Genomic DNA, 14,148 nt, shown 5'->3' on the forward strand with positions numbered 1-14,148 from the left:
ACCTCCACCTCCATCCATCAGGAGCCTGGAGGTTGGTGCCTTGCAGGGAATTCCGGAAGCCACCTCATGCCAAAGGGTCTTCCGGTTCTTCACGGTCACCACATACATCATTTACGACGTCAAACACCACCAGGAGGACGAACAAGAAGTACCTCAAGTCCCTGCTTAGCACTTTCCACATCAGCAAGGAACACAGTACGGCGAGCAGCATGTTTTAATGCGTCAAACTTATTCAAGGACACTGTGGTTCTCCTTTTGCGGTTGAACTGGACCCTGCACATCACAATGGAGGCCTTCATGGACCTTCATTGGCTTCACCCTACAAGACCCTAGAAAGTGTAGAGGTCAACAACTTTCAGGAAATCTTGGAAGCCTTGCAGGCTAAGATGTTTTAAAGAACCACCCCAGCAGCATTCGCCAAGCTGCACACCTGGGTTTGTGGCCATGATCTTCTAGTTCTTACCACGGTCACCACATACAGGCATCAAAAACAACCAGGAGGACAGACATGTAGAAACTCAAGTCGCTGCCCAGCGTCTCACACATCAGAAAGGACAACAACATAGCAAGCAGCATGTTTTAGTGCGTCTAACCTGACCAAGGACACTGTGGTTCTTCTACTCCCATTGAATTAGACCCAACAAATCTTAAAGGAGGCCTTCATGGACCTCCATTGCATCCAGGAATCATATCACAATGTTCTCCAGAGGGTGGAGTTTGAATTCTTTCTGGGAGTCTTCGTAACCCTGTGGAGCTTTTAAACGGCCACCTCAGCAGCCTCCTGAGGACACCTTGCCAAGCTGTATGCCTGGGTTTGTGGCCTCACCCTGCTGGTTCTCCATTGCTGTTGTTGAACTGGGTCAGGAATGTCCCAAAGAGGGCCTGACAGACCCTTGCCATCTCCAAGACTTACTTCAAAATGCCCTTGAGCGTGGCATTTCATGTTTTTCAGGGAATCTCAAAAACCCTATGGATCTTTCAAACAACCCCCTAAGCAGTCTCCCTAAGGACGTCTTCATGTGTGGCCACATTCTGCTGGTTCTTCATGGTCACCACATACGTCATGTACGGCATCAAATCCACCAGGAGGACGCCCATGGAGTACCTCAAAGTGCCGCCCAGCACCTCAGCAAGGACTACAACAAAGCGAGCAGCATGTTTTAGTGCATCTGAAATGAAACTGCATCAGTGAATGTGGATCAAAGTGCACCGCCGAATACAAATGAAACTGAATCCGGCCCATAAGACAAGTGAAAGCTGTGCAGTGAGTGATAAACGCTGCACAAAGACATTCAGAGGCGCTTCGAAAATCTCATCATCAATCGCCGGCTTAAAAGTTATAAGGCAGGTTTGTTTCAACCAAAGGTGGCAGATCGTTATTTTTCACTCAGATCTAATGAATAATGTATAAAGCTGCTATTTTGAAGGTAAACTTTGCTGAAACAGTTTTGCATCTGTGGTTTTAGGAGTTGAGCCACTGACTGAGGCGAACCTGAGAGCCCGACTTCTGTGAAATGGGCTCCCTGAAAAATAATTCCCCACAGCTTCACAGAAAAAAATATCTAAGTTTAAATCTGTTTAAAGTTTTATGATGTATTCCAGAAAAAGTGAATCCTGATGGGGACTGTGGGGGGTGAAGCAGAAGAGGAGGAAAAAGTGAGTTTCGATGTACTTTCCCTGTCAGAAGTGATGTATGTTTCCCTCCTAATGTAAAGAGTTTGTATGTTTATTGATCCATAAAGGATATAAGTTTGTAGTTGAGATTTGGTGGCTTCTGTCACACCTTACATTTAAGGTGGAATCGCAGCCGGGAATTAAATTTCACACTTAATGTTTTGCTTCAGAAGGTAATAACTTTGTCACTTCTGAGAGTAAAAATAATCAATGTGTGTCACAGAAAAACTGGATTTGATGTCTCAGATATTGATTTTTTTTCTAAAATGTTCTTATCGGCTTTTATAAATTGCACTCACACAACACTTTATCAAGTTTAAGATGTTTTTTTTGTGAGATCCCTGCAGGGAGTTTTACTCCAGCAGCTAAACCCAACACATTACAGTCAGGTCAGACAAACTGGGCAACGACATCCGTCATCAATATGTAAAGTCACCGGATCTGAGGCTGCACTCACACGAACATGTTTCCATTTTAAGGCTGAGTTTGAGAGCTCAAACACGCCTGAAAACACCTGACCTTTCACCAGGCGTGCAGGTGTTGGTGTAAAGAAGTGGACTTGGTTCCTAGACGCTCTGAACTCCAGGCAGTCTGTGCTCTATCCTGTGTCTTATTAAAGTGGACTTTGCAGCAAATGAGACCATATAAATATATTAATGTATTTCTGCATCACCAACTGTAACTGGAAGCTTGGGCTTTATTCATTTATTATTTGTTATTTCGGAAACTTTTGTCTAGGGTTCAGGGTTTTGATCAAGGGTCCAACAGTGGCACCTTGGCGGTGTTCAACATACCTCACTAACCTGTTTAATCTGCTTCATAGCGCTGCAGAGTTAATCTGTTCAAAGTGGAGCCTGTTTACATGTTTTGCAGTGGAATAGCCTTTTTTTTCCCCTCACTGAGCGAAATGACCCACAAATATCTACGCGGAAGTCATGACAACAGCTCATACATCCATCCATCCATTATCTATACACCGTTTAATCCTCATTAGGGTCGCGGGGGGGCTGGAGTCTATCCCAGCTGACTCAGGGTGAAGGCAGGAGACACCCTGGACAGGTCGCCAGTCTATCACAGGGCCACACTTAGAGACAGACAACCAAGCACACTCACATTCACACCTACAGACAATTTAGAATAACCAATTAACCTCAACATGTTTTTGGACTGTGTGGGAGGAAGCTGGAGAACCTGGAGAGAACGTGCAAACTCCACGCAGAAAGATTCCGGTGCCCCCACCGGGACGCGAACTGGCGACCTTCTTGCTGCGAGGCAACAGTGCTACCAACTGCGCCACCTTGCAGCCCCAGCTCATACATGCTGACGAGAAATGCTTCCTTTAGCAAAGAATATACACCGCTTAATCCTCACTGGGGTCGTGGTGGGCTGGAGTCTATCCCAGGCAACACCCTAGACAGGTCACCAGTCTATCACAGGGCTACACTTAGAGACAGACAACCAAGCACACTCACATTCACACCTACAGACAATTTAGAATCACCAATTAACCTCAGCATGTTTTTGAACTGTGGGAGGAAGCCAGAGAACCCAGGCTGCAAAATCCCAAAACCAGGACGCGAACTGGCGACCTTCTAACCACCGATCCACCTTGCAGCCCAAACACAACCGTCCTGAAGTAGATTTAGTTGCTTTACGGTGTGATTTTGGAACTTGTGCTGTTACTGAATTGTGTTGTACTGAAAATATAATGAATGATCCAAACTAAGAGCATCAATGATTGTGAAAACCTGATATTGTAAAAGCTCTAAATCCAATCATACAGTTCAATCAATACTTCTTTAAAACAACTCAGCATTATAACTTCCCACGAGTGTCTACGTACACTCCGATCCTCACACCTTTTCCAGTGAAGTCGAGGAAAAGTGTTGAAAAAAAGACACAGAATTCGACTCCAAGTGGACGTTTGTGCCAAATTTAAAGAAAGTCCCTGAAAGTTTTCAACAGATATCACAAGAATGGGTTAAATAAATAGAAAACTACACGCAAATACGATGCAGAAAATTAAAGTACAGTGAATAAAATACACTATAAACAAAGTCATGTACGATACCGACAATAAAACAAACTAATTGGAATGCTAGTAAAAGTCTTCTGAGGTCGGAACGAGTCAACATTGACTTATACATGTGAATTATTACTTCATGTTTGGTCTAAACGTGATTGTTTGAGTCCATCCAAGTGATTGAAAGTTTGAACCCAGTTTAAAGAAAATATCAGCATTACAGAGGAAGAGAGTACAAGAAGTTGACATAATCACCTCAAACCGTGTAAAACATGACGGACACGTGGCATTTCTGTTTGCGTCCTGTATTCATTTCACTTTCTCTGCACAAACTGCAACCTTCCTGTGTGCAGTTTGCCCAGAACACAGCTTGTTTTCTAATCTGACGTCCCCAGTGCCTTTCAAAACCGCTAAACTAAATCAAACGTTTAAAAGTGTAGAAACAGAAATGCTCATTGTAAGATGTTGCTTCAAATATCCGGTGGAGGTTTGGGAATGATGCTATCAGAGCCGCAGCTGCTGCTTTGTCTGTAAAATGTCAGCCGCAAATGTCTTGTTTTGTCGAAAAGAGACCAGAAATTACATTGTAGAAGCTGCAATCACTGAATTTAGACTTTTTTTCTTTATAAAATTACTTAAACTGATGAAGCATTTATTCATTATAATGTCAATCTGATAGTTCATGAGTATTTCCAGCTTTAGTTTCAGCTTCTCAAATGTGAAGATTTACAGTTTTTATTTGTTTGAACTAAATAAACAATCTGAAGGTGTGTTTGAAGACATCAAAAGTGAAATATTACGCAATTTATGCACCAAACAGGCTGCAATTAATGAATATTTTCCCTCGATTATAATCTTAATTATTTGATTAATTGTCAGAAAATGTTAAAAAATATTGATCCAAAAGCAGGGTGATGACTTCAAATGTCTTGTTTTGTCCAAATATTCAGTTTTCTGTTGCAGAGGAGGAAAGAAACCAGAAAATATTCATGTTTGAGAAGCTTGAGTTACAGAATTTAGACATTTGTTCTTAAACATGACTGATTAATTGATTAGTTCTTGTTGTTTTAATTGCCAAAAGAATATCTTCAAATGTTTTCCAAAGCACAATAAGATGTCCTCAAAAGTCTTGTTTTGTCCAGATATAATCAGTTTACCGTCAAAAAGGAGGAAAGAAATATAGAAAATATTCACATTTAAGAATCTGGAATCAGAGGATGGAGACTGTTTCTTAGAAGACGTACTCACACTTACTAATCAGATTAATCAATTAGCTGTTTGGTCTCTAAAATGTTAGAAAATAGTGAAAAATGTCACAAAAATTCCCAAAGTTTAAGATGATAAATGTCTTTTGTCCAAAGATATTCAGTTTACTGTCACAGAGGAGGAAAGAAACCAGAAAATAATCACATTTAAGAAGCTGAAATCACAGAATTTAGACTTTTTTGTTCTTTAAAAAATGACTGAAACATAATAATTTATTATAAAGACAATTGGTGATTGCTTCAATAGCTCTTCTCTCTGTCCCACGTCGTGACTTCATTTACAGAGTGTCAAACCCGCAGTTCACTTGTGTCTCCTTGAGCAGAAGTTTAAAATATACTGTTTGAAGGTGCAGCTTTTTATCTCTTTGGTGTATTTCAGTTCAAACTATTCTTAGGCACAACAAACTGCTGCCTTTATGTGTTTATTTTCTCATTGTTTTGCACGGGACAATAAAGCTTTATCGTCCTCCTTCCTCTGGAAAACTGCAGATTGTCAGTATCGCTGAAGTGATGAATGTTTGATGAAGGACGAGATTTTTTTATTTTATTTTTTTATTTTATGGTCATTGTTGTCGCAGCCTCGAGTCTCATCTGCAGCCACAACACATTCCTCACGCCCAGATCCGGTTATTTATTCCTGCAGATTACTGTGAAAAATACCCACAGTGCCGAATATGGAAGCCATATATCTTCAGCTGCATAGATCTGGATGAAGCAGAATATTAATTCGTGTCTTGCAACCCCAAAATAGTTTCATCCGATGAAGTCCATAAATCTGATGAGCCATCGTGGAGGGCGTCTCACTACTTTATCCATTTATATAATCAGTTTAATTAGTGGATCCATGTGTTTGTGCTCTCTAAGAGGCAAATCTGCAGCTTCGATCTTTCTGCAGCACCTCATATATTTGGTATATTATGCACTGCTGACCTTGGAGTCCCTAAACATCGACCTGTCCCTGCTGTCAAACAGTCACACCGTTAATTACAGTCCACATTACTTTGTCTTACGAGTCCCGAGGCGCACAAACTAATGAAGCCGGCGTTATTAATTAGCCGAGGTCAGTGTGTCTCTGCGAGTCCGAGGCACGAGTGGCACTTCATTAGGACGAATGCTCAACTTTTGCAGAGCACAACAGCTTCCTTCAGAGCGTCTTAATGACTCCGTCTTTGTTGAATCCTCTAAAACTTCACCTGAGTGAGGAGCTGTTTTGTTTTTCTTTTTACCAAACAGCAAAATGACCAGCAGCACTCACAGCTCAGCCGTTTAGCCTGGGCTGAAACAAGATTTTTTTTAAAAATCTTGTTTACAAAAATTATCTTTGCCACATTGAAAGCAACAGACATCTGAAAGCAACGATTAATTTTGCACTGATGAACGGTTTCTGTTCACTTGTGCTAATGAGCAGCATCCTAGGCTGCAGCCGCAGCTCCACAGATGATGTCTAAATGCAGCCAAGTGTGCGGTTTTTCTAAACTACAGTTAAAAGCTGTAAATTCTGACGCTTGTTTTTGAGGCAAAAACAAGAATGACAGCTAAATTCAACCGTTAATGAAGCACTGTTGAGAGGAACAGCTTGATTTAAGCAGCAGAGTATTACTGCTAACTTCACACTGATGCACTGAGACGGGAAAGTTTTGCAGTTTTTTTTTTTTCTAAGTTCAGTTCTTTGCTTTCTACAGTTTAATACAAACTGCTCTCTTTAAATAAACAGCCCTGATCCATCCAGATGTAACCTGCTTTATCCATTAACTTCCATTGTTTTAGGCGTTTTAGTTCCATTTGCATTTACACATGTTGAACAGAATTCTCAATTCTGGATCATAAACATTAAAAACAGAATATAATTTATTGGATATGTCTGAAGTTCACTGTTTGTAGCTTATAAAACGAAGAAAATGTTGTAATTTACAGCAGCAGCATGTTGTAAATACAGTATATTAGTGGAAAGTCTAGTTACAGGATTAAATTAAACTAAATTAAACGTCACATTTTGCTGTAGAGTTCCATAACTCACAACACAGGAAGTAACTCTTGGACTAAATTATGATAGTAGCACTGTAAAATACTGCCGACCACAGCTGTTAGTAGAGAAATAAGTGCAATTTTACACTCGAACGCTGTCTAAAAATATAAATTTCTCCTGTGGATGTGGAGGTTTGGCCTGTTTTTTAGGGTTAATGTGTGAATTATTACTTTTTTCTGTGATTTTACTGGATTCTTAATAATCTTAATAATCAGTGGTTCATATTTACTGGTGAAAATTTGGCTAAAATGTATTTATATTGTCTTTTCTTCATATAAAAACTAAACCAAGAGACTAAAAGTGCATTAAAATCAGTTGCTATTCTCATGTGACACTTTAAAGATGTCGACTGGGTGACAGAGAACAAACCAGGACACTCATTTCAAACACTAACACGCCTCCTCCAGATACAGATGTTGTGAATCTCCAAGCATGAAAATCTGTCTGGGTCACCAGAGAGCAGGTGAATGTTTGCCGTATTCATCTTGTGCTATTCAGTCTTCTTATTTACTCTAATCGATCGCAGTGTCCTTTGATTTATGATGTATATTCTGCCGGGTTCAGAAAGTCGAGAGCAGGATTCCTTGATGGAGATTTACTGCTTTATACGGAACATTTAGGGCAGCGTTTGCAGATCAGATGAAGGTCCAGAGTCTCCACATGTGACCTTCAGCGAAATAGAAAATGTCCAGAGATTGATGTTGGTGCAGAGTGGATTTAGTTCCTCTCTTATTATCATCTGCTCCTTTCAAGGGGAATTAATTCACAGGTTTTTAATGAAGTCACATCAGATTTAGAATAGTTTCCGTTAAGAGGAGGCGGATATTAAAGATCCTGACAAAGGTTTTCCAAATGTTAGTTTGAGAATCCTTCGTTATTATTGCAGAAACGTTTCATCAAAGAATGACTGGGACGCTTAAAAACAAATTCAGATGTTTTTGTGGACGTCAGGACTACACTTCAATCTGACATCATAAGCTGCTGTTGTCTGTGTTACGATACCTGGAGGTGAGTTCTTGCAGTGAAGTAGGAACCTCCAGGTCGTGTTTGGAATCCAATCTGGTGAAGCTGAACCCCACGTTGATGGTGTGGCTCCTTAATTGTTGGGATGAGACGACGCTCCTGGAAGAGAAAAACCAGGTATAGCTCAAGTGTGGTGATGTTGAAATGTGACAGTAAAGTGTGACCACGTGGCCTAATGGATAAGGCGTCTGACTTCGGATCAGAAGATTGAGGGTTCGAGTCCCTTCGTGGTTGGATCAAGGAAACTTTAGTGTCTAAAATTGTGCTAAAACAAAAAACTCAATATAAGGCTGAAAAGTAAAGCAATTAGCTGACATGGCTAGTACAGGAGTGATGTTAAGCTCATGTGGTTAGGCCCCATACTGCTTATTTTCACTGAACCAAGTAAGAATTTCTAAATATTTAACATGAAGTTGACGTCATTTGTGACAAGAAGAATCAGGCCATCACTCTTTGGCACCAACCGGCTGTTTATTCTCATAACAAGGATGAAATAAAGCATAAGGTGTTGATGCAGTGTTCTGTGGAAATAACCAGGAAACAGCTTCTGTGGGATGTTTTCTGTCATTGAATCGTATTAAAGGTCGTCTGATGCTAAGTTTCTACAAGAATTTGCTGCTTTTTTAGTGCGAGTCATCTGTTGTTCCAACACGAATGCTACTATACGACACAGTACACCAGAGCAACATGTAATACGTCCCAGTAGACAGTATGTTAGCACACCAACAACACCAGGATTTCCAATTATGTCTGGTCAGATTTTGCATATATGTCCAACCAATTCTCAACCAATAAGACACCAAGGTAGTGAATGAATGGTGGAGGTAGAGCCCTATTTTGCTCCACAAAAATAAAAATGCCCGAATGGATGCCACCAACCCTCAAGTGCTGAGCAGACATTCTCTGGATTTAGCTGATTTCCCTCCACAGAAACCAGCCTGAAATGTCACCACACCTGACCGAACGTCCAAAATGGATCCCGTCACTTGTTCCATAATGCTGCAAAGCCCCAACCATGACCCCAAACACCCTGCAGCAGAGAAATATGTGGTTTAACCTAAATTATTTTCACTGAAACAAGGGTGGAATAAACCATGTGGTGTTTGTAGAAACAGCCAGGAAGTAGCCATGTGGATAAAATGTACTTTACAGTCCACCAGCTAACTATCTTAACTTTACCTTGAGACTTCCCAGATAATGAAGTGTCAGGAAGGAAGCAGGTCAACAAAACACAAACTCAGCCGCAAATATTCCAAAGTTCAGGAGCATAAATACTCGTTTCCTTCCTTGAAAAGTGAGACATCAGTAAAGACAATCAGAGAAAATGCTTCTTTTGGAGCTTCATAGCTGAGAGCTTCCTCTTTGGGTCTCGGTAGGCATGACCAATCAATGACACGCATCTTCTATCAGACATAACAGGTAGATCGTAGGTAACTCCTCAGGCTGGCAGGTGTTCTTCTCCGTCAACCTCTTTATAACTTTTCAACCTCGTTTTTTATCATGCTTGTGACATTTCTAATTAAGACCTGTTTCTAAATGAATGTTGGATTAGTAGCCACGATCAGATTCGCTGACTCCACCTTTAGGAGATGCTCACATGATGATTAACAAGCTTCAAGAGTTGACACATGGGATGGTTTTACTACTAAATTTTTCTCTACTTATCATGGAGTTAAGTGTAAGTAGCCACTGTGGGGAATGAGCTTGGCCTCATTAGCATCACACACATCAGAATCCTCAATCGTGATATAAATGACTGACAATAAAAGAAGTCAGTTAAAATAAGACATGGAATAGAAAACGAGGTAGTAAAGTAACATTACAGATGATAATGAAATATTTCACATCATCTAACAATCATTTAACAATTTCCCTGAGGTTTTATACCGAAGGGATCAATAAAGTTTTATTCTATTCTATGTTTTCCACCAAAAAGAGATTCATGGACTCTCAGATTGAAGTCTACAACACATGACTTTTCCTGGATTATTTCACCAATGACTTAATCTATTAACTGAGACATTTCTCCATTACTTCTCTTTAAGTAAAGCCTAAGTAGCCAGTATGGGGCTTGAACCCATGACCTTGGCGTTATTAGCACCACGCTCTGACCAGCTGAGCTAACCGGCTAATGCTAACACCTCACAAATAGATTGTTTCCATAAACCTAACTTCTACCAACACCTCATGCTTTATTTCTTTATTGATGCATTTAAGATAATTCGCATTAAGACTGAAGGTTGAGTCTCTTTTTGGTTGGATTTGTGTTTGACTTGCCATTTTAAAAAATGGCCGTTCAAACAGATCAAGCTCACTCAGCACATAGGAGTTGGAGGCATCTTCCACCATTTTTATTTCTGTTGAGCAAAACTGGGCTCTATGTCCACTGAGACCGGATGCTTTACTTCATCCTGTGTAGCAGTTAAGACTAGTTCCTGTGAAGCTTCAGCATGTAGATCGGTGTTTCCCACAATGAGTGACTTCTCCCTCTTCTTACGTCTTTATAGATTTAACCGGAGCCCCCAAGTATCCATGTGTCACAGTCATAACATACCTGCCTCTGAATCAGACAATCCATTGATCTGTGTGTTTTCCAGGTGGTCTGAACGTCCTTCTAACCTGCTTCTGGATGCTCCTCATGGGACCCAGAACACAGTGCTTCAGAGATAAGGCGTCTGACAATTGAGAGTTCAAGTCTCTCTGTGGTTGGGTTTGTGTTTCGCATTTCGTGTTGCGTTTCTAAAACGGCTTCATTTCTTGTGCTGCTAGTCCTGCATCATGTGAGCAGCTTTCATCTGCTACAGGGGTGAAATAAAGTCTGAGGTTTTGATGCAGTGTTTGTGGAAATAGCTCCCGTTTTTCTCCACAGCGGGACGTCAGTCAACATAAAGCTCTGCTGGACCACGGGCCTGCTGTGTGGAGGGAATGTGCTGAACAATGTGCGAGATGAACTTCTACCGAAACGCTGCGGAAACAACCGCTGCTGCTGCTGGAGGAGCAAACGGAGACATGTAGACTCATCTTGTTTTTAAACGCTGCAAAGCAAGTCATTAAAACACACTTTAAGCTTCCACGGCAGACACTGCAAAACCTGACGCTGATGTGATGTGGACGTACATCCTGGTATTTTTGGTGCTCTACGTTTGACATTGAACTTTAATAATCCTAATGGAAATCCATACATACCCTAATGGACATACATACTACTTGGAGAGCCTGAGCTGAGCTAAACGGCGACTGTCAACGACTGCAAACTAGTTTTCTTCCTCAGAACCTATTTCCCAGCTATTTCTACAAACATGTCATGCTTTGTTTCGTCCTTGTTGCAGTCGAGATAATTTGCATTCAAGCAAACACGCATGTTTAGGGAAATGGTTGATGTTATACGGAATATATTATTAACCAAGAAATGACTTTGTTAGAAGCAGGATGCTGAAAAATACCCTAAAGAGAGCAAAACAAAGGACCACGTGGCCTAATGGATAAGGCGTCTGACTTCGGATCAGAAGATTGAGGGTTCGAGTCCCTTCGTGGTTGGATTTCAATTATAAGAAAGTCCTGCATCATGTTAGTCCGACTCACCAGATGTAGACTTCAGACTGACATTTCAAAGGTTACGCTTCAGTTCTCCTGCTGAATGAGTCGTGTTGTTTCCAAATCCTCTTTCAGAAACCTCCAGCCAACATGCTGTAAAGCAAAGACAAGGTTAGAGGAAAGGTCAATGTGGTGCATGCTAAGTATCTAAATGTGTTAACTTGCTAAATATAACCCACGACTTAGAAAAGATTTTTATAGTGTCATCATCCTGGAACTCTTTTATTTAGAATAAGAACAACTTATGAGGTCAATATAAAGGATTCTGTCCATGTCGTCTTCAGTCAAATTATTGTTCTAAAGCAAACTGTGAGCCAACCAATTAATTAAGCTATGATGCTCAGATGGTTTACAAAGTGCTGTGTCAGCGCTGGAGATGGGTCTGACTGCTCCTCATTATCATTCTGGCAAAGGGGAACAAAACATTCAGCTTGTTTGTAATTCTTTGTGATCTGCAATATTGGACAAGTCGATCAAATAATCTGATTATTGGTGAAAAAGTATGAAACAAAAGTAAATCCATCATGAAAAGTCGCATCTTTGAGCACAATTTACCAAAAAAAAAAGAAAAAAGATAACGCAGCTGTCGACTTGTGATATTTTCTGAACAATGTGAAGCTGCATGTCACTGGTAGATAATCACAGTAGATCAGATGTTGTCATTTAAACAAATTTCAACAAAGCTCTAATATGCTGTAAGGTAGAAATAAGCAGCTGCATTGAAAGTGGTAAAATAAATATATTAACGAGGAGGCATTACCAGTTTTCCACCAGCGTTCCTCTCTGGCATCATTTGCAGTAACAGCAGTTTTAATTGTCATAAATGTTTATGTCCCTCATAGCTCTCCATCATAACGGCCTGTCCCTCTGGGATTATGGCTGCAACTTAGGTGATGAAACAAACAGCAGGAGGAGGACAGACTTTGCTGATTTGATGTCATGTGTTCAACAGGAACCTTCTTCTTCCACTAAATAAAGTCTAACCAATACGGGGATTGAACCTGTGACCTTATTAGTGCCACAATCTAACCAGCTGAGATACTCTTAACAGTTGCAAACTACATTATTTTCCCAACAAAACCCATTTTCTAGCTATTTCTGCTTAAAGGTCTTTTGGGAAATGGTTGATGTTTTGCAGAATCATCAACCAACAAATGACATGGCAGGTTAGCAAAAAAAGTCCCCCCAAAAACCTTCTAATCGAAGACCACGTGGCCTAATGGATAAGGCGTCTGACTTCGGATCAGAAGATTGAGGGTTCGAGTCCCTTCGTGGTTGGATTTGAGTTTGATTTAACAAAAGAAACCAGATTTCTGCTTCTACAAGAGACTCAGCGGCTGTTTATTGTGCTTCACAACTGGAAACAGCAGAAATGCTAAAAATGATAAGTTTGCTGTGATGATGATGATAGTAAGGTGCAGTCAGACTATTCTCCAAACAGCTTTGTGAACGACTATGTGAGACTTTTATCTGCTGCAAGGATGAAGTAAAGGTTGACGTGTTCATTCAGGGGTGGTGGGACGTGAGCCCATTTTGTTGGAAGATGCCACAAAAAAAGAAGTAAAAATAATTAAATTAAAGTGCCAGGCGACTAATAAAAAGTCCCCCTCTAATAAATAAAGCACTGGACACTGTTTGTACAGTTGTTGGATCAAAACTTTGTCCTTCATTTGCTTCTTGCAGCAGCTCGCAGTGGGTTCTTTGGTGCTGAAGCGGTTGAACAACAGATCCAGCCGCTGTCACTCCTGGAAACATGATTTTATTTTAATAGAGCAGAAGAGAGCTCCTGTGCTGGAGTGTGTTATGATTTTACTGATGGACAGAGTCTGGTGGAGCTTCCAATGCAAAGTCAGACTTTTGGTGGGATTTTTATGAGCAGTCTGCCACTTAGAATAATTGCATTTAAGCACGTATCTGTCTGCTGCAGCCCTCTGAGTCCCTCTGAAAACACTGCAGCCAAGGTTTCTGGAAAATAGATGGATTCTGATTCAAGGTCAGTTTGACGAGGAGTTTGTACACACGGCTTCCTGAGAAGTCATAAGTTTTGTGGATTTCATTGACAAGATGTCACTATCAGAGATGAGATGAGATAGACCTATACAGATCCCAGAGGAAATTTTTGTGCAAGAAAACAAAATTAAAAAACTTGAAATAAATGCAGCGCCTGATAGAAAAGCAATGAGGTGTAAGTGATACATTACTGGAAATAAAAATAAGTCAGCAAAACAGAAAGTTAAGAAGTAATGCTGGACATACTGGCTGAGGTAATGAAGTTAAAGTAGACATGAAAGTTAATTTTGGCCGTTTTTCGTGTTTTCTACCTGGAACAAAGGCAGCTTGATGGATTCTCAGATGTGAGTTTACACATGTGACTGTTGTGGAACTAGTTCACCATTACCTTCATGCATTATTTGACTATAATTAATAACAGTTTATTAACATTACTTCTCATTAAGCAGGATGGAGATTGAACACATGACCTTGGCACACACGAACCAGACAACAAGCCTGCCTTTAAAAATGGAAAAAATGTGTTTTCCACA

At 40.5% G+C, this 14,148-nt stretch overlaps 4 non-coding genes across 4 annotated transcripts; 3 read left to right on the top strand and 1 right to left on the bottom strand.

Moving 5' to 3' along the window:
• Window positions 1–8,172: 8,172 nt before the first annotated feature.
• trnar-ucg (transfer RNA arginine (anticodon UCG)) lies at window positions 8,173–8,245 on the top strand. Its single transcript has one exon. It is a non-coding gene; the product is annotated as a tRNA-Arg (tRNA).
• A 1,822-nt stretch (window positions 8,246–10,067) lies between these two features.
• Window positions 10,068–10,141, bottom strand: trnai-aau (transfer RNA isoleucine (anticodon AAU)). Its single transcript has one exon. It is a non-coding gene; the product is annotated as a tRNA-Ile (tRNA).
• Window positions 10,142–11,475: 1,334 nt separating this feature from the next.
• Window positions 11,476–11,548, top strand: trnar-ucg (transfer RNA arginine (anticodon UCG)). The gene has a single exon. It is a non-coding gene; the product is annotated as a tRNA-Arg (tRNA).
• A 1,262-nt stretch (window positions 11,549–12,810) lies between these two features.
• trnar-ucg (transfer RNA arginine (anticodon UCG)) lies at window positions 12,811–12,883 on the top strand. Its single transcript has one exon. It is a non-coding gene; the product is annotated as a tRNA-Arg (tRNA).
• Window positions 12,884–14,148: the final 1,265 nt, after the last annotated feature.

This window comes from Stegastes partitus, unplaced genomic scaffold, assembly GCF_000690725.1.
Source record: "Stegastes partitus isolate 25-593 unplaced genomic scaffold, Stegastes_partitus-1.0.2 Scaffold894, whole genome shotgun sequence".
Lineage (NCBI taxonomy): Eukaryota > Metazoa > Chordata > Actinopteri > Pomacentridae > Stegastes > Stegastes partitus.